The sequence below is a fragment of the Tamandua tetradactyla genome, chromosome 22, assembly GCF_023851605.1.
Source record: "Tamandua tetradactyla isolate mTamTet1 chromosome 22, mTamTet1.pri, whole genome shotgun sequence".
Lineage (NCBI taxonomy): Eukaryota > Metazoa > Chordata > Mammalia > Pilosa > Myrmecophagidae > Tamandua > Tamandua tetradactyla.
Genome location: NC_135348.1, coordinates 18,653,328 through 18,675,262, shown reverse-complemented (window position 1 = coordinate 18,675,262; position 21,935 = coordinate 18,653,328). Strand labels below are relative to the sequence as shown.

The 21,935-nt window shown below is 36.9% G+C and overlaps 1 long non-coding RNA gene across 1 annotated transcript in view; it reads right to left on the bottom strand.

The window, feature by feature from the left end:
* Window positions 1-3,217: 3,217 nt before the first annotated feature.
* The window catches only part of LOC143666057 (uncharacterized), a 57,513-nt gene continuing 38,795 nt past the window's right edge, over window positions 3,218-21,935 (bottom strand). The window contains exons 2-4 of the long non-coding RNA XR_013167339.1: window positions 13,665-13,776; window positions 5,854-6,015; window positions 3,218-3,518 (exon numbers count right to left, since the gene is read on the bottom strand). This is a non-coding gene — a long non-coding RNA (uncharacterized LOC143666057). The remainder of the gene's footprint in view (window positions 3,519-5,853; window positions 6,016-13,664; window positions 13,777-21,935) is intronic.

Genomic DNA, 21,935 nt, shown 5'->3' with positions numbered 1-21,935 from the left:
CCATGCCCGAGGACCTGGGTTCAGTTCCTGGTACCTGCCCATGTAAAAAAAAAAAAAAAAAATTGTATTTTTCCAAATTTATTGAATTACTCATATGTATTCACATAAATTTTTTCTACTTGCCTAGAAATCTTTGCTGCATTTATAAGTATGAACTGAATTTGTTTCCTAATATTACTTGTTTTCTTTTTTCCTTTATTAATCTTATCACTGTTTTGTTTGTTGTTAGTGTTTTCATTTCAAGGACTCAGCTCTTAACTTTTTTGGTCCACTCCAGTGTGTGTTTATTTTACTCTTATTTGCTTCTTGCGACTTTTGGTAAGATAATTCTTCTCTTTCCAATTTTATAACTTCTTATTTTGACTGTCTTACTCTTTAATCCTCAGTTTCTTTTTAAAAGGATAATATTTGTTCACATTATTAGCTGCATACCAAATGTTTTGATATGAATTATTTTCAAGATGAATTAGTTCTAAATACTTACCAATTTCCACTATTAATGAGTTGCATAAAGATATATATTCTAATTCCAATAGAGGGCTCTTTTCAAGTTATTATTGAATTTTACCCATGATTTTTTACCTTTTTTGAGACAATAGCATGACTTGCCTCTTAATATAATAATATGGTGAATTACACTGGTTGTTGTCAAATTCTTCGACACTTTTTGAGACTGATTAAATGCCTAAAATTTATTGTCTTTAGTTTTCCTAAATATAACATGTGTGTTTGGAAAATAAAAGTGCATTTCTTGGGTGGGCCACAGTGGCTCAGCAGGCAGAGTTCTTGCCTGCCATGCCAGAAACCCGGGTTCAATTCTCAGTGCCTGCCCATGCAAAAAAAAAAAAAAAAAAAAAAAAAAAATTCTCTTTTTGTCAAGTGCAATATTTTGTATGTTCATTAATCACTCTTGCTAATAAAACACTTCAAAATCATATACCCTTACTGATTTTTTGTCTATTCTTGATTTAACAATTATTGAACAATAATTCTCTTTCTCACCAGGGATCAGGTTGTGATATGAAATTGGGACTAAAACAATACTTATGAAAACTTGTAGTATAGGATTTTAAAGTTCTGCTTGAATATTTTTGCTTTATATATTTTGTAAATATATTCTTAGGAGCATATGATTATATCTTTCTGGTATTTACCCATTATAAACATATAATGATCTTCATCACTAATAAAACGTTTACATTTGTTTATTTTTTCTTTGTTTATTATTTGCCTCATAACTTTTTCACATTTTACCTCAACCATTCTATATTTTTATATTTTTTGGAGTTTCTTTAGTAAAGAACACTTAGTTGGGCTTAAAAAATTTAGTCTAACTATCCTTGTATTTTTTTTTTTTTACTTTCCTTGTACTTTAAGGGAAGAGTTTATTCCATTTATATTATTGTTATTACTTTTTAAAGTTTATTCCTTCCCTCTTATCCTGTGCTTTCCATTGCATCTTTCCATATTTAAGGAAGAGCCTCTTGGAATAATGTCATTTCCCTATTCTTTCCATTATCTCCTTATAGGCAACTAATATCTATTTCTGCCTACTTTTTGGATAATTTCTTCCAATTTACCATCCAATTCCTTAATTCTCCCTTCAACTAAATTGAATATGTACTTTAACCAATATTAAGTTTTAAATTGCGATTATTGTTTTTATGCATTGAAGTTCTTTCTGGTAATTGTTTTTCAAATTTCCTTTGTAAATTTTATATGTTCTTTCTCTTTGTTCATATGTATTTAATTTCTTTTATTCTTTAAAATTCATTATTAATATTTAATTTTTTCTCTATGTCTAACAATTTAAAAATCATTGTGGGTTTAATGTTACCTCCTGTTTCTGCAGACCCTCATACATTGAGTCATGTTTCTTTATGTTTTTTGTAACTTTTAACTCTGAACATGTGTTCCTTAGAAGTTTCTTTATGAGACTTTTTTGAGGCCTGATCTGAGATTGCATCCTCACAAGAGGAATGTATTTTGTTTATGCTTGCTCCTGAGAGCACCACCAACCTAGGGCCACTTTATAGGAGATGGCAAGAATGTTTCCTACAGCATAGGTGTTGACAATTTCTCAAGGGAAAACTTTTTAATATTCCACCAGCAATGAGATCAAGCTAGGCAAGATTCCTCACAGGCCCCCCCTTGCAATGCACCTTGACACTGAGAATGCAACTGTTTGGGGCCCCAGCTTAATGTAGGAGAAGTCTAGTAGACTCTATATTTTTGTCTATGTCTAGGCATTATGTTAAGTCTCTTACACATTGTGTAGCTATTAAAGCTAGAACTCAAGGTCACTAGGGTTTAGCAAATATCTTCCGAGTGGCTTAGACACTGACTAGCCTTCCAGAGTTCTAGTTCTTACTTCATTCTTTTAACCTCTGTTGATTCTTAACTCTCTGGTCAGCTCACTTGTCCTCTAAATTTACATCATTTTTATCTCTTAATTTTGCCTAGATTATTAGCTGTTTGCTTCAGTAGGGTCATTCAGGGTGTTATAACTATCAAAATATTTTGTGCGCTGCCTGAGCATCCATCTTACTTTGGCTGAGCCACTTGCCTCAACCTTGACCCTCAGCCTCGTTAATCAGCCGCTTTCCAGCCCTGGAGCATGAACTTCCAGAACTGAACCTCCTTTGGCTACCACCCACATTACCCTTATACCTCACCCCAAATCCCCACAGCTGGTCCCAAATGATAAGCTAACCATCTCCACCACCCTCAGACACAAAGTCCTTTTCCCTTTTTGTGTATGTTTGCTTTAAGATAACTAATAACTTACTAATATTTGACTCCATGGGAAATCTACAACCTCCACCCCTGGACCACAATAAAGGCACAAGCCCACTTGGCCCTCTTGCTCTGCCTGTGTGCTCCCCTCCTGCTTGTTGAGCCACCCTAGCCAATGGTACTTCCCATCAACCCCTCAAGAACCCTCTCTCTCTGGAACTTGTCAGTAATAAACTTTTTCTCATGCATTGTAGCCTCAGTTTCCCAGTGTATCACACCTGACCTCTACTCAAATACAGATTTAAAATCCAGTTTACCTAATTAGGAGCACAGGAATCCAGTCTACCATAATCAATAAGATATGAGTAAAACTGAAGAGTGTGTTCTAAAGGAATACAGCCAATTCAAGAATGAATTAATCAATAATGTGTCTTGTAGGATATAAGACAATGAATTTATTTCATTTAATTTTCAGTCTACAGGCACAAATTCCTACTTCCATCTGAGAAAAATATCAACATTTCCAAGTTCTTCACTTGTACTTCAGAGCACATCAGATTATTTGCTTAATCTAAAAAGAACTTTGACAGCAAGTTTCAAGTACTTAAGAATGCATAAGCCTTCTTGTCCATGAATAGAATGAGCAGATAAATGGATATATGCCTCATTATGGAAGACTTCCTGCATGATAATACCCGTGCAGATGGATAATGATATGTTGCCTCTCTTTGCCACTATTGAGCTTTAGAGTGTTATTAACACTTTGCTTCATTTTCTATTACCTACAAAGAGGGAAAAGGGAAAAATTAGGTTTTCCTTTTCATAATACATTATTAAAAGATTAGTTTTATAGTGTCTAGCACACTATGATTTTAAAAGTGTGTGATAGTTCAATTAATTCAACACTAATTAAAAAACAATTTTCAATGCAATGGAGGAATTTAACAAAAAAATGAATCAGATTATACACTGTCTTATTTTTCATTTCCTGAAGATATGAAAGACACATACTCACACACACATCTTTATCAATGATCCAATTGAAAAGGTGCCCAGGAGAGGGAAATTGTTATTGAAAATATATCAATAAATTTAGTGCATTGACAAATTTCATTTAGTAAAAATCTTTAGATATAAAAAGCAAATTAGATAAATAATAGGGGGAACAAATGTTAAAATAAATTTTGTTTGAAATGCTACTGATCAATGAAAGGGAGGGGTAAGGGGTATGGTATGTATAATTTTTTTTCTCTGTTTTCGTTTTATTTCTTTTTCTGTTGTCTTTTTATTTCTTTTTCTGAATTGATGCAAATGTTCTAAGAAATGATCATAATGATGAATATGCAACTATGTGATGATATTGTGAATTAGTGATTATATATGTAGAACAGAATGATCATATGGTAAGAATGTTTATGTTTCTTTCTTACAATTTTTTTTAATTTAAAAATTAATAAAAAAATTTTTAAAAAGAGTGAAAGAAAGATCAAACGTGGTGGTGGAGTTGTACAGAGAAGGTCGGGTTTAATAAATGAGTATGAATGCTGAAAAAAAGCAAATTAGAAATGAAATATTTAGAAATGGAAAGAATTTTACTGTAATCATAAGCAGATTAAGGAGCATAGATGTTAAAATAAGTGTTGAGGGTGGGCCACAGTGGCTCAACAGGGAGAGTTCTCCCCTGCCATGCTGGCAACGCGGGTTTGATTCCCGGTGCCTGCCCATGCAAATAAATAAATAAATAAGTGTTGAAGTAGATGTTTCAGAGAAAATATAGAGTCAACGCTTTCTTGTCATGAAGTCTGAATCCCCAGTTTTCTTTATCCCATTGTTTATCAATTTCTTAATAGCAGTCTAACTGATGCATATATTGAACTCCTAAACTATCCTTCAAACTAACAAAGTACCGCTCCTTTAAACCTCAACTTATCAGTGATGACTTTAAGCTCTTGCCTGCTGATATTTCCAACTATATTGAAGAGAAGACCAGGTCTCCTTACTGAGCCACTGGAATATTTCCATGTAAGAAATCACTCTTCCCCAACCCCTCCATTTTCCCAATCACCAATGTCTGTAATGACCATGTGGCTCTAGAAGCTTGCTAATGATGGGCTACACTTTATTTTTTTTGATCAATCTACCCTTCTCTTTCTCCCCACTTGCTGTCCTCACTCTTGGTGTGGGTAGAAGCCATCCAGGCAGCATTTAGCCAGAGGAAGGCATTTCCTCCAATCAATCACCTGTGCACATTGATGGAAGTTGTCCCTAGCTACAACTTTTATTGTGAAAAAGAGACACCTACTACCCCACACTTGGCTCAGAAACTCATATGGTCTAGTCCAGAGTTTTGGACTTGAGCTACCCAACATTCCACTCTAGTCCCTGCTGAGGGCTCTAGGGATGCATGGCAGTCATTTGAAAGAGGTCCGAGACTGACAGGAGAGTGGCACCACTTCTTGCACTAGGGCTCCTGGCATGCTCATTTCTGCTTATCCCTTTAAAAACTTTCCAAAGTCACAAAGCAACAAATGCTACCACTGACCACTGAATACGCAAATGCTAGATCTTTCTAAACCCATCAGCAGAACAAAACTAAAATCTTGGGTGGAGACACATGAATTTGCTAATTGGATTATTATTAACTAAGAAGGGCTTAGTATACTAAGGGGAAAAGTGCTGTGTTTACTATTTTAAAACCTTTAAGTACCTGTGATAGTGGGTTATGATAATTTACTTTGGGACTAGTTCCACATGAGCTTGCTGAGATAAAGAACCTTTGTCGAATGCTTATTTGTTTCTCAAGCTATTTTACGATTAGGAAAACAACAGTCATGGAACCACATCTTGGGGTCTCCAAACTGCTGAGTGTACACCAGCATTTTGCATTAAATAAGAAGTAACTATTAAAATGCATTTTAGTTTATAATGATTGGACCACTTGTAGCCTCACACACCAAGCAGTTCTGAAATTTCTGTTGACTTCCTTTTTTCATAATTTTGTTACTGCATTTGAGCATTCTGAGCTTAAAAACCACATTAAATTTAATTTTCATGTAGCCCATTTCTTAGCAAAATGAAGCACATTTCTTTTACAAAGAAAAAGTATTGTGAGGTTACCTGGACATGAACCTTGTGGTTATCAAGACAATATAGAAAAACATTCCAACAGAAGCAAATGCTTTTCATTGGCATTCTTTACATTTTTAATTCTTTGCATTATTCCTGTAACTTCAATGGCTTCTTTATTAAGTCCAAATGAAGGCCTCGGCAGCAAAGTCCCTTGAATGATGAAAAAGCAAGTTAATTAGAAGAATTCTGACTTTCCTAGGTTACAAATTCTCATAAGTAAAGAGAATTAAGTATACATCTCAGAATGCAGGAAAAAAAGGCATTGTTCTGATACTCCCAGATGAAAAAAACTAGAGAAAAAGTATCATATATAGAAAATCTACAACAATCGTGAGATTTTTTTTCCTCGGAAGATTGATCTCATGCAGGTTTTTTTGCTGAGAATCTTCTCCCTACAGTTACTACAGCATCAACAGTTTTACTTCACCTTCTCTTTATTTTTCCTCTATAGTTGTGAACACCTGTCTTCTAGTCCTTCTTGCCCTGTGTTTGATATAAGGCGAATTTTTATGGGATCATAGTGATATATAGTTGCCTTTTAATTATCATCATGGACATTTTCCACTTCTCAGATTACCTCTGGCACTTTCAGAGCTAGCTTCTCCCAGTGTGCAGCATGCTCCCAGAATGAATTTCTCTGCCACCAGTTGCTGTGTGGGCAGGCAATGCAAACTAATTTTAACCTTAACTTAACCAAAGCATCATTAGAATCTTAAATCCACAGAAAATAAACCATAAGGAACAGATCAAATGCAAATAGGAATCTTTTTTTTTTTTGATGGATGGGGGTGGAGGAGTGGAGCTATCTGGTGGTGGGGTTATTTCACTCTCTGATTCCCTCAACAAATGCCAATAACTGGAAACAGAATCCATAACTTTGCATATTTATTTATTCTTGGAGCAGATATCAGACAGGCAATATTTATCTTGGTCAGTGAGCTCACTTAGTGGGGTGATAATAAGGCCAAAAGCATAGAGACCAGAAAAATTGACTCAGAGAAACAAATTTACCTATTCTACATTCACAAACTGTACCCCCAAACCTGATCAGACAACTCACAAATGTGTGTTGTGGATAACAAGTGGGGTGATTGAGAAAGAGTCTGCTAACTCAGGATAAATCCCATGCCAGTGTTCTAGAGCTGTCTCAAAGTTGAGATCTATCAGAAAGCAACTCTTGATTGGGATTTTATAGGAGGTCAGAATTCACTTGGACAATAAAGCAGGCATATAGATGCATGGCAGTGTCATTTGTCCTCAGAAATTACATTAGCATATTCAATACTACCTTACAAAATTAGTTTGTTTTAAAGAATTGATGATAAATTTTTCCCTCATTTCAAGATGGACTCTGCCTCTTGACCGATAGGAAGACATCAAGTGGACATCATGTATTTCAAAGTTAGACCTGAGCTCAAATCCTGCTGTCATGATTTATTTCCTTTGTGGCCCTTGGGCAAGGTGCTTACATTCTCTAAATTAAGTTTCCTCATGCCATAATAAGATTATAAGAGGGCCTTGGGAGCATTCAGTGAGATAAGATACATAAGGTTATTAACTTAGTACCTGGGACGTAGAAAGCTCTCCATAATGGTGGCTTTTATTATTATTACATTATGGGGTAACATGTGAAAAGTGACTGACCGGTATAGTGCCAGGTTCATAGTAGGCAAACAGACAATTAATAAAGGTTGGTGCCAATGCACTTCCCTTGTTTCCTCAGTTTCTATTGTTTCCCTGCAGCCCTTGCCCTTTCTTTGTTGCATTTCTGTTATCTTTGCTGGGCAGTCTCCATGCTCCCTGTGCAGGGCCTTCCTACTCATGCATCCACAGAGCAGGTGCTTGAGAATCCTGATGCCACTTACCACCACACATATCAAGCAGTGGCGCATATCTGCTGCATCCCACATCACTTCATTCCTGAGTCAATCATATTTCAAAGTCCTTTTTGGAGAGTAGCCATCTTGTTTCTTTAACTTCCTGCAGGGTTTACTCATTGGGAGATTTATTTATCCTTCCAACAGATGTATGTTAGTGATATGAAAGAAGCCATATGTGAGACATGTGTTTGAAAAGTATAGGCCACTTAATTTCCAGAAGGTTGAAAACATTGCCTCTCTATAGACCTTTTATTTATCCTAAAGCTTAATATGGTATTGGCACCACATTACCCTTGCCAAGTGAATTTTTGCATTTTTTTTCTAAGTAAAATTGAGCATTGGGATTAAAGAAAAAAAATAGTGCACCTGGAAGAACTTTGTAATAAACCTTATTTGAGGCTATTTTTCATTGTATTTGTGGAGGGACTCGGGTGCTGTTCCCAGATTTTAGTGACGTAAGTGGTAAAAATAGCATGACTTGATTTTTCCATCTGCTCTTCGGGTAAGCTTTTAATTCACCTTCCAATCCATTAGGGAACAGAATATCATTCACCTCCCTTCAATTCTTTGAAATAGAGGATATCAGAGATCATTTGAGCTACCATGAGAAACCCAGACATTTTCTCTTTATAATATTCAAGAAAGTTAATCTATAAGTACAAAAGGAACCCCCCAAAGTACCCTTGGCTTAAGGGGCTTTGTCTCATTCTTCCTCATTCAACACCTATTAGTTCACTCATTTTGTGTGTTCATGATACTCTTAATTAGATTGGATGTCTAATTAAAGCAACATGTCCTGTGCAAAGCTCTCTGTATAGAAGGGCTGGACAACTGAACAAAGATCAATAAATTGCATTCTTCTAAAGTAGAATCTCTGCATAAACAGTTACGCTTTACTTGAAAACATATCTATGAACCAACTCTTAGATGTATTAACCAGCCTGGTCTAAAACATCCCTTCCTTCATGATGGGGTCCTTCAAAGGAGGTTTTTTTTTTTTTCTTTTTTTTTCATTCTCAAATATCTCCCTAAGGATTTTTGTTAAAACTTGAACACCTGAATGCTGTCTTTGATACAGGCTGTGAGACTGATAGCTGATTCACAACTTAGGAAACACTCTGACATTTTCATATCACTCTAAGAAAAGGGTTGAAATCATATGATTCAGTTTATTCGTTCATTAAACTAACACAGTCTGGACAATTATATGTATATAATATATATACACATATAGATAGATATAGATATGATTAAACACTCAAGATACAAAGATGAAGAAGACATTGGTGCTTTCCACCACCTAATAGTGGGAGACAGATAAGTTAACAAATTATATGACAAAGTGATTGATTTATGGGTAATTGACATATTTTCGGTTCCCTTATTGGCAATAAATACACTTTTCAATATTATTGAAAGAATGCACCCTTTGCAGTGGAGGGTGTATCTTGGCATCATATGTCCCTTTACGATCTTGTGTTCTCTAGCCCCATTAGTCTGCCTGGCTTTTTTTTTTATTATTATTTCTTGCCCATCTGCTAGGACCCAGCACCTCAATCAATCAGTTCTATCCAGTTTTCCCTTCGATGAGCTGCAGGGGAAGCATCAGAAATTTTAGTTGGACTTTTGGTCTCAGATTGCTATTAAATGTAATTAAGATCTTAAAACCATTTGGCTATGCCGTTGGTTGAAGCTCCAATAAAATTATACATTGGTACATACTTGAATTAAAGGCAACAACAGAATATTTTTTATTGACACACCATTCCCTTGAGTCAAGGACTCAAATTATAAAACCAAATAAACTTACATGCCGAGTCATTAATTATGTATTTATTCATTAATTCAAGCTGCCTTCACAACTTTTTGAAAACTCAGAGGACCCAGAATACCGAGTTTATTCCTTAAAAGGATGTATCTTAAATCAATCACACAAAGTAAAGAATTGCAATTAGTCAAACTAAACTCATGAATATTTACAAAGCTTTACAGGTCTTTTCTCCCATATAGTATCAGGACCTGACAAGTCATTTTCTCTTCTTTTTCTTTATACCAAGTGGACTTATTAACAGTGATTACAATGCTCAGAAGTGAAATGTTAAATAGAGCTGACATTTACGTGCTCATAATTAGGTTTGAAAGTTACAATATTATTGAGATGGATAGGAGAAGCTACTAGGTCATTTTATCTTGTTCCAGTGGGCTCAGCTCCATGGACAACATTACATTGCCTGAGGGAGGTCAGGAAGTCCATAAAGTTTAAAATAGGATCCAGAAGAAATCTCACAGAGAGGCATACATTTTGAGATTCATAGACTTTGAGCACTCTCACACTTGTGTTGTCTCTGTTCAAGCTGGGATTTATTTTTTTGCCCATACACCAAATTAATTCAATGGCATAATTGAGTTTTAGCAATTTAAGTGCCATTTATTAAAGTAAAGCAATAACTTATCATTAACTTAGGGCAAGAAGAGGTACCCTAGGCTGCCATAGACTAAAATACAGATTATGTGCCTGTGTGTGTCTATACATTTTCCTTTTACTTCCCTTAGTTACATTTATATCTATATTTACATACATCTTTCATTTCTTCTTTAGCCTCCAGAAGAAATGGATTCTTGCTAAGTTGCTGTGACATAAGGTGTGCTTTGAATGTAAGTGTATTCATTTTGTGTACCTGAATCCTAAGTGCAATTTTCAATTGTATTCCTCGTCCCCCTGGTTTAAACACATATAAATAAAAATAAAATATGAATCTTCACTGAATCTTACTCAAACAATGGAGAGATGGCTGTGGGATAGTTTACTTAGCTTTTATTGTAAATGATTACTGGTTCTAACCTTAACATACCATCTAACTCTTCCTTAAATTGATGGAATGGCATGCTTAGGCAAATTTGCCTAAAGAAATTGGCGTCTTCCATAAGTTTGGATCATCTTTGATTTTTTATGGCTTTGTTTTTTCTCCTTTGCTGAAAGATAAAGTTCCAAAGACAGAATGCTCTTCTATTTTGTTTATTTTTGAATCTCCTGTGCCTAGATGGTGCTAAGTCCTCGTAATATTTCAACCATCCCTCTATCTTCTAGCACAGTAGCAACCCAAGCTTTCCTGTGTACTTATCACGTTTCCATCCACATAAACTGAAAATGAATTCATGCGTATATAATATATAAGCAACACACACATGCACATACATATATACTCATAAACGCATATATGTGGCACATACCATATTTTCCTTTTTTTTACTAACATGTCACTGTTGTGTTAATTCTAATTATTAGAAGGAAATTAGTTTAAAGTAGGAAAGACATTTTGGATCTAAACACAATTTTCTCAGCTGACCAGCTGAGTAGTGTGGGGTAAGATAGCTTAGCTCTTTGAGCTGTTCTCTCACCTTTAAAATTATAATGCCTGTCTCACAGGTTGTTGTGAGATTTAAACATGATAGGTACATTAAGTGCTTAGTACAGTGTTTGGCACCTAGTATATGCTCAGTAAATGTTATTAATGTAGTGGAAGTCATCCCATTCACTCAACGTGATTGAGGTATATGGAATATGATAATTACAAGGTTAGGGAATTACTTGGTGATATGTGAAGAATACTTGGCCAGAGTTATTGACAGTGAAATGTTCTATGGATGACAAGGCCTATTCAGCCATAACATAATTGAATTGCTTATTTTGGCTTTATCTAACAATCAGTTCTGCACAATTAGTTACTATCAAACTATCCAAAATGAAAGGAGTTCCTGCTAGTGAAAGAGAACTTTGCAAGCTATTCCTTTATTATTTGAAATTTATATAGCACGAGTTAATGCAGGTTTCAAATAAAAATTCCTTCCCTAATGTCCAAGGTTAAAATATTGGTTAAAAATTATTTGTATCAGGTGGGCCACGGTGGCTCAGCAGTTCTCGCCTGCTGTGCCAGAGCTCTGGGTTTGATTACTGGTGCCTGCTCCCCACTCCCCCAAAAATTGTTTGTATCATATCATGTCAATATATTTATTCCACTGACTTCTAGGTTTCAAACATTCAAAAGCCAATTACAAAAAAAATTTTAAAAAACCAATTACTCATAAGTTATTTTCTTAGGCACATAGGACTAAATGGGTATATGGAAAAGTACTAGAGTTCTCTTTGCATATTTAGTTGACATGCTCCCACACAACTGTTTCAAAGTTTCAAGATGCTCTTACCAGGTCCTGCAAATGCAATGAAAAAAGTGCTGGAAAATCACAGCGGCATACTAGACATCCTATCCAGTTATGTCCCACAACTTCACTAGGTTTCGGAGACAAGAACTGGATTTGTCGAACAGGGTCCCCATTTCCAATGCTCCCTGGGTCTAGAGCTCAGCAGTGCTCCCTTCTGACAAGCATGCCTTTTCAGTTCACCATGGCCACCTGGGTCCCCTGCTGCCAATTTGGTCATCTTTGTCCATGAGGCATTAGAGTTTGGGATTCTCCACTTACTTGCAGAGGATGGAACAAAGTGGCTCTTTACATAAGACAAAGGGGAACCTATTCAATCTACAGAGTTAGGTGGGTGGGAGGAACGAGGAGACCCTCTACGGGAAGGTGAATGACACAGCACATGGACAGCTTTGATAGATGAAGAGGTACAGAACATGGGAATCAAAGTGTGTGGGTGAGACGCAAGGAGGTCAGGTAACTGTGCTCAAGTTTCAAGGCTAGCAGCAGTTGTGTGTCTCAGACATTAATCGCTAGGATGTTACTTCGGAATAAATCATGTCATGATTTGTTAAGGATGGAACTCATGGACTGAAGAAGATATACAACTTATTTTCTTCTATCTGTTGCTTATGTCGACCCCATCTTTGTGCCTTATTTCTATCATTTGCGCTTGAAAAGTTGTCATCAGCTTATTGTCAGTTTCATATAACAAATATAGTGCTGCTTGTATCCCAGGCACAGCTAAGTCCTTTAGAAACATTAACTCAGTGATTCCAGGGGGTAATAACTGGAGATATTTCAGTTGTCACAATTGTGGGGTGGGGGTGGGTGTTGAAACTGGCATCAATGAGGTAGAAGCCAGTGATGCTGCTAAATATTCTCAATACACAGGAAAATCCCCATCCCCATCCTCCACAATTATCTGGTCAAAAATACCAATAATGTATTGTCGAGAAGCCTTGTATTCATTTATTAATCCTCATAACAGTCCTGTGAAATGGGTACCATTGCTGTCACTTTAAAGATGAGAGAAGTGAGGCACAGAGAGGTAAGGTAACTTGCTCAAGGTCACACAGTTGATTAGTAGGGAGGCTGGTTGGTATTCAAGATCAAGAAGACTGTCTCTATAGTCCATCCCTACCACACCAGGCTTCCTCTCTCTCTCTCTCTCTCAGGTTTCTATGCAGTTTATCTTACTGTCTTTAAATTGCAACAAGAATGGCCATGCTCCATTTCATTGCATTTCTTCACCTCCAGACCATGGAGTTCAGACACCGCTGGCTTTGTTCCATCTTGACTGTTCCTGCTGCTGATGCCACGCTGTCCCACTAGGCATCCGCAGGCGGGAATCTCCTCCTTGCCTAAACTGGCCTCAACTCACAGTACCTTCTTCACCCTGCTCTGGAATAATTTGATCCTCTTCTTCATGACTTCTTGCCTTTTGAATATTTTAGAGCTAGTCTGTGTCTATATCAGAAAGTAGGTAAAGGATAATGAAACACAAATTAATCTGCTTTGTGGCAAGTTACCATCTTTAAGGAAGATGTGAATACACAGGAAAATTATGAACAAGATTAAAAGTAGCTCATCATCTGGGTATTCTTTAAAACAGGACTTCTTAGATACTTGTATTCCTCTGATAACTCTAATTTTAAGTATAAATACATTATTTGATGGTTGTAAAACTTATATGAAATTGCATGATGAATCCACTCTTACCTGAAAAAATAAAGGTAGGACTGAGTATTTATCTCCTTACAGAACTGTGTATACAATCACTGGGAAAACACAGGATTTCCAAGCAATATATGAGTTCTGGCACATAGAAGACCTGAAGGAAAATAAATCAAAGTGCAAGTTTCAAAAAGCTACTCTGAAGTTTGCAAAAGACTTGGCGTCCATCAAACAATGTGTGGGTGGACAGCCTTACTCTCAGCACATCAGAACCAAAAAGTAACAATTAGGCTTCTTTTTACTTTCCTCCCAGTGCTGGGTTATTAGTTTTATGTATGTGTTGAGAAACCATGATGCATTAACTAGAACTGCCTGGTTCTTCTGTGCCATGTCACGGATAGTTTGTGACCTGGAATTACCAGATGACACTCTGGCTGACTGTACCTCCCTTTTCTCCCTGAATCTCATTTCTCAGCAAGCATCATTACTTACCCAGGGTCCATGCATGTATGCTGAATGACTATATACACAGGGACACCGAGAAGGGGAGATAAGGAAGGAAGCCATCGAAAAGGAGTGGACCAACACCTGAGTCCTCCAGCATTTAAAAGGAAGAAGAGGAGGAACCAGTAAAGAAGATGTAGAAGTCAATAAGGTAGGAGAAAAACTAGGAGAGTGGGATCTTCCAAAAGCCAAGGGAAGAAAATATGTCAGTGTAGATACAATAAGCAACTGTTAAATAACATGTGATGATCTACATAAAATGAACTGATGATTGATGATTTAGCAGCATGGAATCCATTGCAGAATTTAGCAGGGGTTCATTCCATGGAGTATTGGAGACAAACTCTGTATTGGGTTAAGCAGATGTGGTTAGGTGAGAAAGAGGAGGCAGTGAGTGTAAAAAATTCTTTTGAAAATTTTGCTATGAAGGGGGAGCAAATAGGACAAGAGCTAGAGGGGGACATGGAGTCAAGATAGAGGATTATTTTGTTTGTTATGTAGATTGGAAATAAAATAGTTTGTGGCTGATAGGATTAATCTGGAAGAGATGGGATATTAGAGATAAAGAGGGGGGTGAGAGAGAGAGAGAAAGAGAGAGAGAGATGACAGATATCAGTGATGAATGAAGGAAGTAGCAGAACCCTTGAAGAAGTAAGAAGAAATGGAACCCACTGAAGGTTGGAGAAGGTAGCCTTACATATGAGCAGGACACAGGGACAATTTACTACTTTTATCTAGAGGTTAGCAGTGTATGGGGATAGGGCTACTGGAATGCAACCTGGTTTCCCAATCACAGGGTTCGTTCTTCCCATGGATTTCTTTACTTCTGGCCAGCTCAGGTAAACACCTCTCCCTGCTCAGCCTGGTGGCATGACCTCCTATCCTGGGATCTCTTCTGACACCAGGAGCAGGGGGCTGGCATCAGATGCAGAGATGGCAATGAGTGGGAGGGAACAAGAAGGTCCTTCCTGCCCAGGAGTCACCAGCCTCTTTTACTGAGTTTCTCTCATACTGAGATATCCTCCTGTTAACAGAAATGGTCCCCAGGCCATGTCCCAGGGGTATTCCTGACAATCTCAGCTGATAGGTGGGGAAGATGACTTTTCCCCTCTTTAGATAGTTGAAAGTTTGGAGCCAGACAATGTTGATCTCCGTGCACAGTTTGAGGCAGAGGAAAGAACAGAAAATATTGAAGCTGATCTTTTCCGTCTGAACTTTGAAACTAACTTCTTATGGACTACGATTCTTCAGCTGATCCAAGCTCATGACAAATGGCGGAATCACTAAGTTTATAGTGATTCAACAGTGAGCCTGAGACCAAAAATTCTAACTCTCTTTGGTGCAGTGTGTCTTAGCTAATGGAAAACTTATGTGTGCAGGAGAACTATGATCTGTTCTCATTAGGGTAAACAGTGGCCAGAATTCTAGGACCCTGGTCTGCTTTCCTGGTTGGCTGGAGGAAATTTATTCTATCACCGCTTTCCTCCAAATAGAATTATCATGTGCCTTCATCGTTTTGAATTGACGGTCCCTATACATTAAGAAGTAACAAAAATAATTCCATTGTGTTATATTGTGTCCCTGTGAGAATATGCATAGGGAGAAAAGTCTCCATACCCCACCCAATAACCGAGTTCATCTTGTCATAGAAACTGATCTTCTAAATCCCAGTGAAGGATCCTATGTGGTTGCTGCCCTCATGGCTGCATTTATCTGAAAACTTAAAATGCCCCTTTGAATTGAGACATTAACAAACAGTTTGCCAAATGATTTCTTAATTTAAATTTTTTTCAGGAAGTGATAATTATTTCTGCTTCCCAGACAACATCAAATTGAATTGCAGATGTAAATGGTAACAAATAAGAAAACCTTTCAGATTCTAGCATTGGATCTGTTCTAATGTTCTTGATAAGGATACGTGGAGGAGTCCGTGAGCCACTCTGATATCTGGAGGTGTCAGCCTTGGTTACATTGGATTGCCCTCGGTGCACTTAGCCTGGGCTATAACGAATTTAATAGAACACCTACGACGAAATATCCAACAACAGCAACAATGAAAGCAGGTGGCTTGCTAATGGACAAATAAGCAGAAGTAGAAATTTATCCATGGAAAGATGACTGAGCTAGAATCAGACAACCTGGTTTTATTCCAGTTGCACAAATTCCTGCTGTGTGACTAAGAAAATGACAGTCACTCTTGAGCCTCAAGTGTCCTTATCTGTAAACTGGAAGTAACACTGTAGTGCCTGCTCACCGTATTCCTGCATTTCTTCACTCATGTAACAAAGCTTTGTGTTCCATGCTATCTGTATTCTTACTTTGGTGAAAACAGTGGCTAGAAGCCAAGGTTCTAGATCACCACAATTTCTCATTGCATGACCTTAGGAAAGTTTTCACCCCTCTCTGCCTTCCTTTTTCATCTGCAAAATGGAGAAAACAGTACCTGCTCTCAGGACTGTTCTGAGGATTAAATGAGCTGATACCCCTGGGTGGTTATTGCAGTACCTTACAAACCACTGATACTGGATATTAGCTGCATTATTATTCCTAGCCCTAGATTTGAGGCATATGACAGGTTCAGCCTTTAGTTCTTATGGTGTTTGCAGTGGAGTATCCAGGCAACTTCGTACATTTGTTTTAAGGATCAAGCCGTATAATAAATGAAAAAAGCTTTATAACTTAAGTTCTTTACAAATGCAAGGCATTATTATTATTATTTGAATTCCCTGTACTCCTAAGGAAGAAAAATGACTTTAATGATGTGCATTAAACTAAATAATGCAGAGTTTAATTAGTTTAAACTGTGGGATTCTGTATGAAAGACTTTTTAGGTGGGCTGGAGCATTGCTTTTTGGAAATAATTAGTCCATTTTAGGATGTTAAATGAGCTTCTAATGCTTTGAAGAATGAATGCACCCCCTGAAGAGTCCTTCTTCGGATTGACTTGGCATGAGGGCAAAGAGAGCTTCTTGTTTTCCACACAGCTATCCTTCCTTCCAATCAACCATCTTGGGCTGGGTAGGAATGGCCCGACATTAAGCAAACTCTTCTTACTCATTATTAGTTTCCATTCTACTTTAATAGGTTTAATTCTTCTGATGTTTTATTTCTTTAAAGAGTTTGAGTGCTCCTCCAATGTTTTTTCTCATTGAAATTTAAATGATCTCTGCAGGCACAAGAAATTATTTAAAAATATAAATCGATTCAAATTTATAAATTTTTATTTATAAAAATTTATTTATAAATTGACATATAATGTATATCAACAATTAGTCTGACAGCTGAAGTCTTGGATCATTGATCATTTCAATATTAATATAGATTTTCCATAAAACTTTGTTTTATATCAAAAATAGTCAAAAAGGAAAAGATATACTCCAAATCATTGGTATTTGATAGTGTGTACTTTCTGAGATGCTCTACAGAGACAGTCTCCAGAGAAGGGGTTATCTGCAATGCTGAACATAATATCTTGTTAGTGTGGCTTCTTCTCCATGCCTAGGAGAGATGAGTCTAATTTCATGGAAATTCCTATCCACTTACTTGCTTCTGGAGGTGGGCAGTGGGGATGGAATAAACCAGCCATTTTACCTTTTTTGTTTGTTTTGTTTAATCTTTTTTAACTTTTTTTTATTGTGAAATATAACATATATTACAAAAAAATAAATTTCCAAGTACAGTTTAACAAATAGTTATAGGATAGATTTTAAAGTTTGGTGTGGCTACAGTTCCACAATTTTTCATTTTTTCTTCTAGCTGCTCCAAGACACTGGAGACCAGAAGAAATATCAATATCATGATTCAGGAGTTATACTCATTTGTTAAATCTTATATTCTCTGTTATACTTCCTTCTCTTTTTTTTTTTTTTTTTTTTGGTGAAAAATAACATATATACATAAAAGCAATACGTTTCAAAGTACAACACAACAATAAGTTGTAGAACAGATTTCAGAGTTTGATGCGGGCTACAATGCCACCCTTTTAGGCTTTTATTTCTAGCTGCTCTAAGGTACTGGAGGGTAAAAGAAGTATCAGTGATTCAGCAGCCATGCTCATTTGTTAAACCCTACTTCTCTGTATAACTCCACCTTCACCTTTTATCTTTCTCCCATTCTTTAGGGGTATTTAGGCTGTGCCTATTCTAAGTTTTTCATGTTGGAAAGGGCTGTCAATAATATGGGATAGGGGGATGGAACTAGTTGATGTTCTGAAAAGTGACCCCTCTGCATTTCAGGACTTATGTGGTCAGGGCTGTATGTTTCTGGAAAGTTACCCTCATGCATGAAACCTTTGTAGAATCTTACATAATGCTCTAGGTATTCTTTAAGGTTGGCAAGAATGATTTTGATTGTGGTTTGGCAAGTTATATTAGGTAGCAATGGTTAACTGAAGCTTGTGTAAGAGTGACTTCCAGAGTAGCGTCTCAACTCTATTTGAATTCTCTCAACCACTGATACATTGTTTGTTACACTTCTTTTCCCCTTCTTTGGTCAGGATGGCATCGTTGATCCCACGGTGCCAGGACCAAGCTCATCCTTGGGAATCATCTCCCATGCTGCCAGGGAGACTTCCATCCCTGGATGTCATGTCCCATGTAGTGGGGAGGGCAATGGTTTAACTTGCAGAGTTGGGCTTGAGAGAGAGAGGCTACATCTGAGCAACAAAAGAGGTGCTCTGGAGGTGACTCTTAACCAGCCATTTTACTTTGAAATAAAATAATCTGCTTTCAGAAAACAATGGGCTCCATGTTTCATCCTATCACTTTTTAAAGGTAATATACTAAGGGTGGTTTGTTAAATCAATAATATGCATTGGATAGATTTCAAATGCCCAGGTAATCTAAAAATTCAAATATATTAGAAAATAAAAACTGAAGCAAATAGTTGTTTATGTCTAATAGTCACAAGTATTAGATAACATTCATTGAATTTTATATTCTACATTCCTTAATAAGGGATGGAAGGTGACAAGGATTTATCTTGTCACCTTCCATTTGGAATTTGCAAATGGAATGAAATTGATGTTATAAAATAAAGCTAATTATAAAGAATAAATTCAGGGAAGAAGTGACAGTAATGCCAGTAATGGTCTAATAATATCCAATCTACCATAGTTCACTTTTGTACAAAATGGTGGAACAAAAAAGTTTTTCAAAGGAAAAGTTTAAGAATAACTTTGTAATGTTATTCACTGGAGTCAGATGTACATGTCATTGAATGCCACTTCTGTCACTTACTAGTTAGTGAGTTGTAATGGTTAAGTTCATGTGTCAACTTAACCAGTTCGGTCAAGCAATCACTGGCCTGATTATTACTGTGAGGCTATTTCATGGATATAATCATTAGTCAATTGATCACATCTGTAGCTGATTACATTAATAATCAATAAACGAGATTGTCTTATTCCATAAGAAAAATTTCATCCAACCAGTTGAAAGCTTTCAAGGGAAGGCTGATGATTTCTACAGTCAAAAAGAACTTCTATCTCTACTTCAGACAGACAACTTTTCCTGGGGAACTCATCAAAACTTTCATCAGAATTTCCACCTCACAGCCTCCCCTACAGAATTAAAATGTGTCAATCCCATGGTTGCGTGAGCCAATACCTATAATGAATCTCATAATTTTTTACATATATTTATATCCTGTCCATTCTGTTTCCCTGGAGAACTCTGACTAATACATGTATGATCTTGGACGTATGATTTAAACAAGTCTTGGTGTTTTCTCTGGAAAATAATAATGACTGTCTTTTAGTACTAAGAGGAAAAAATGCAATAATGTAATTTATGTATGGCCCCTGGTTCGTAGTAAATACTTTACATATTGTATATATGTGCGTGTGTGTTTGTATGTGTGTATGGATATGTGTATGCATGTGTATATACTTTTTTCTCTTCTATATATAGGCACTGAGATGCTCGGTTATGAGCTCCTGTCTACAACACTTAGATCTTCAATAGCAGAATAAGCTCGGAATTCCAGACAAATCTTGCATAATTTCTCATGGTTAATGTAAACTTTATAAAGGTCAGTGAGTGAGCAGATCCCTCTTATTCCCATTTCTGAAACTATCAAGGCTGCTCCAATAGATTATATTTATACCTGAACTTGATTGAGTACTACAAAGAAACCAAAGGAAAAAAATTGTGTCTATTAGTATTCTAGTACAATAAGTCTCAAATCAGCACGATGCAAGATGGAGGAAGCTTGCAAGATACTAACTGGAAGAAAACTGATTAATTGGGATGCAGGGCAAATATAAGTATGGCAGACAACCTGTTGGATCTTTATTCAGTTTTGGTGAGTGGGAGAGTGTGATAGTTAGATTCAGTTGTCAACTTGGCCAGGTGAAGGCACCTAGTTCTGTTGCTGTGGGCATGAGCCAATGGTACGTGAATCTCATCTGTTGCTGATTACATCTGCAGTTGGCTAGGAGGCGTGTCTGCTGCAATGAATGATGTCTGATTTAATTGGCTGGTGCTTAAATGAGAGAGCGCAATGTAGCACAGCCCGAGCAGTTCAGCATACCTCATCTCAGCACTCGCAGCTCAGCCCAGGCCTTTGGAGATGTAGAAAGGAATCACCCCGGGAAAAGTTGTTGAAACCCAGAGGCCTGGAGAGAAAGCCAGCAGAGATCGTCCTGTGCCTTCCCAAGTAAGAAAGAACCTCAGATAAAAGTTAGCTGCCTTTCCTCTGAAGAACTAATGAAATAATTCCCTTTTGTTAAAAGCCAATCTGTCTCTGGTGTGCTACATTCCGGCAGCTAGCAAACTAGAACAGAGAAAAGTCTATTCCATTCACAATATAAATTAATTTTGCAACAGACATCAAAATATTAGCATATCCAAAACTTAAATTTGCCACTGTAGGTTTTCCTTTCCTCTCACCTATCTTTTGCTTTGGCATACAAGTTTTGCTAGGCAGTGATAATGATAATTAATAATGTCTCTACCTCAAATTCTTCCAAGTTTGATTTGAAACTAGCAGTCTGCAAAACATTTATGAATTGATAGCAATGTAAATGTACTATCACTAATAATAACAGACAGACAGGGCATGCTCCTCTAGCCTATGCAGGAGATAGAAATAATTATAAGATGCAGTTTTTGATTTCAAGATGTTTACAATGTTAGTTTGGAAAGATGTTATTTAGGATTTGTTTACTTTATATAGGACAGTAATCTCAAAATAATAGTGGCTTAAACAAGTGTATTTGTTTCCTAGGGCTATTGCAACAAAGTACTCAAACCTGGTGATGTTAAAGAACAGAAATGTATTCTCTCACAATTAAGGAGGCTGAAAGTCCATAAGCAGTGTGCTGCAGAGTGGCACGGCCTCTGGAGGCTGTAGGGGAGATTCTTTCCTTGCCTCTTCCAGCATCTGGTGGCTGCGGATACCCCTGTGGCTGCCTCACTCCAATCTCTATCTCTGTCTTCAAGTTGCCTTTTCATTTGTGTCCAAGCCTTCTCCTCCTCTATGTGCCTCTCAGCTTTACGTCTCTTATAAGGAGATTTGTCATTGGATCCCAATCAAGGATCATCTTGTGAGAGTCTGAACATAATGACAACTACAAAGACTTTCCAAATAAGGTCACGTTCATAGGTTCTGGAGTTTAGGACCCAGCCATTTCATTTTGGGGGCCACAATTTAACCCACTACCTAAGGTGGAAGTTTCCCTATCTCTTGAGAAGTTTAGGTAAACAACCAAAGGCTGATGCAATTCTCCAGATTGTATTAGAAACCCAGATCCTTCTATCTGGTTTCTTTTTAAAATGGCTTCCTTTTGGAGAACAAACTCATACCCCAAGA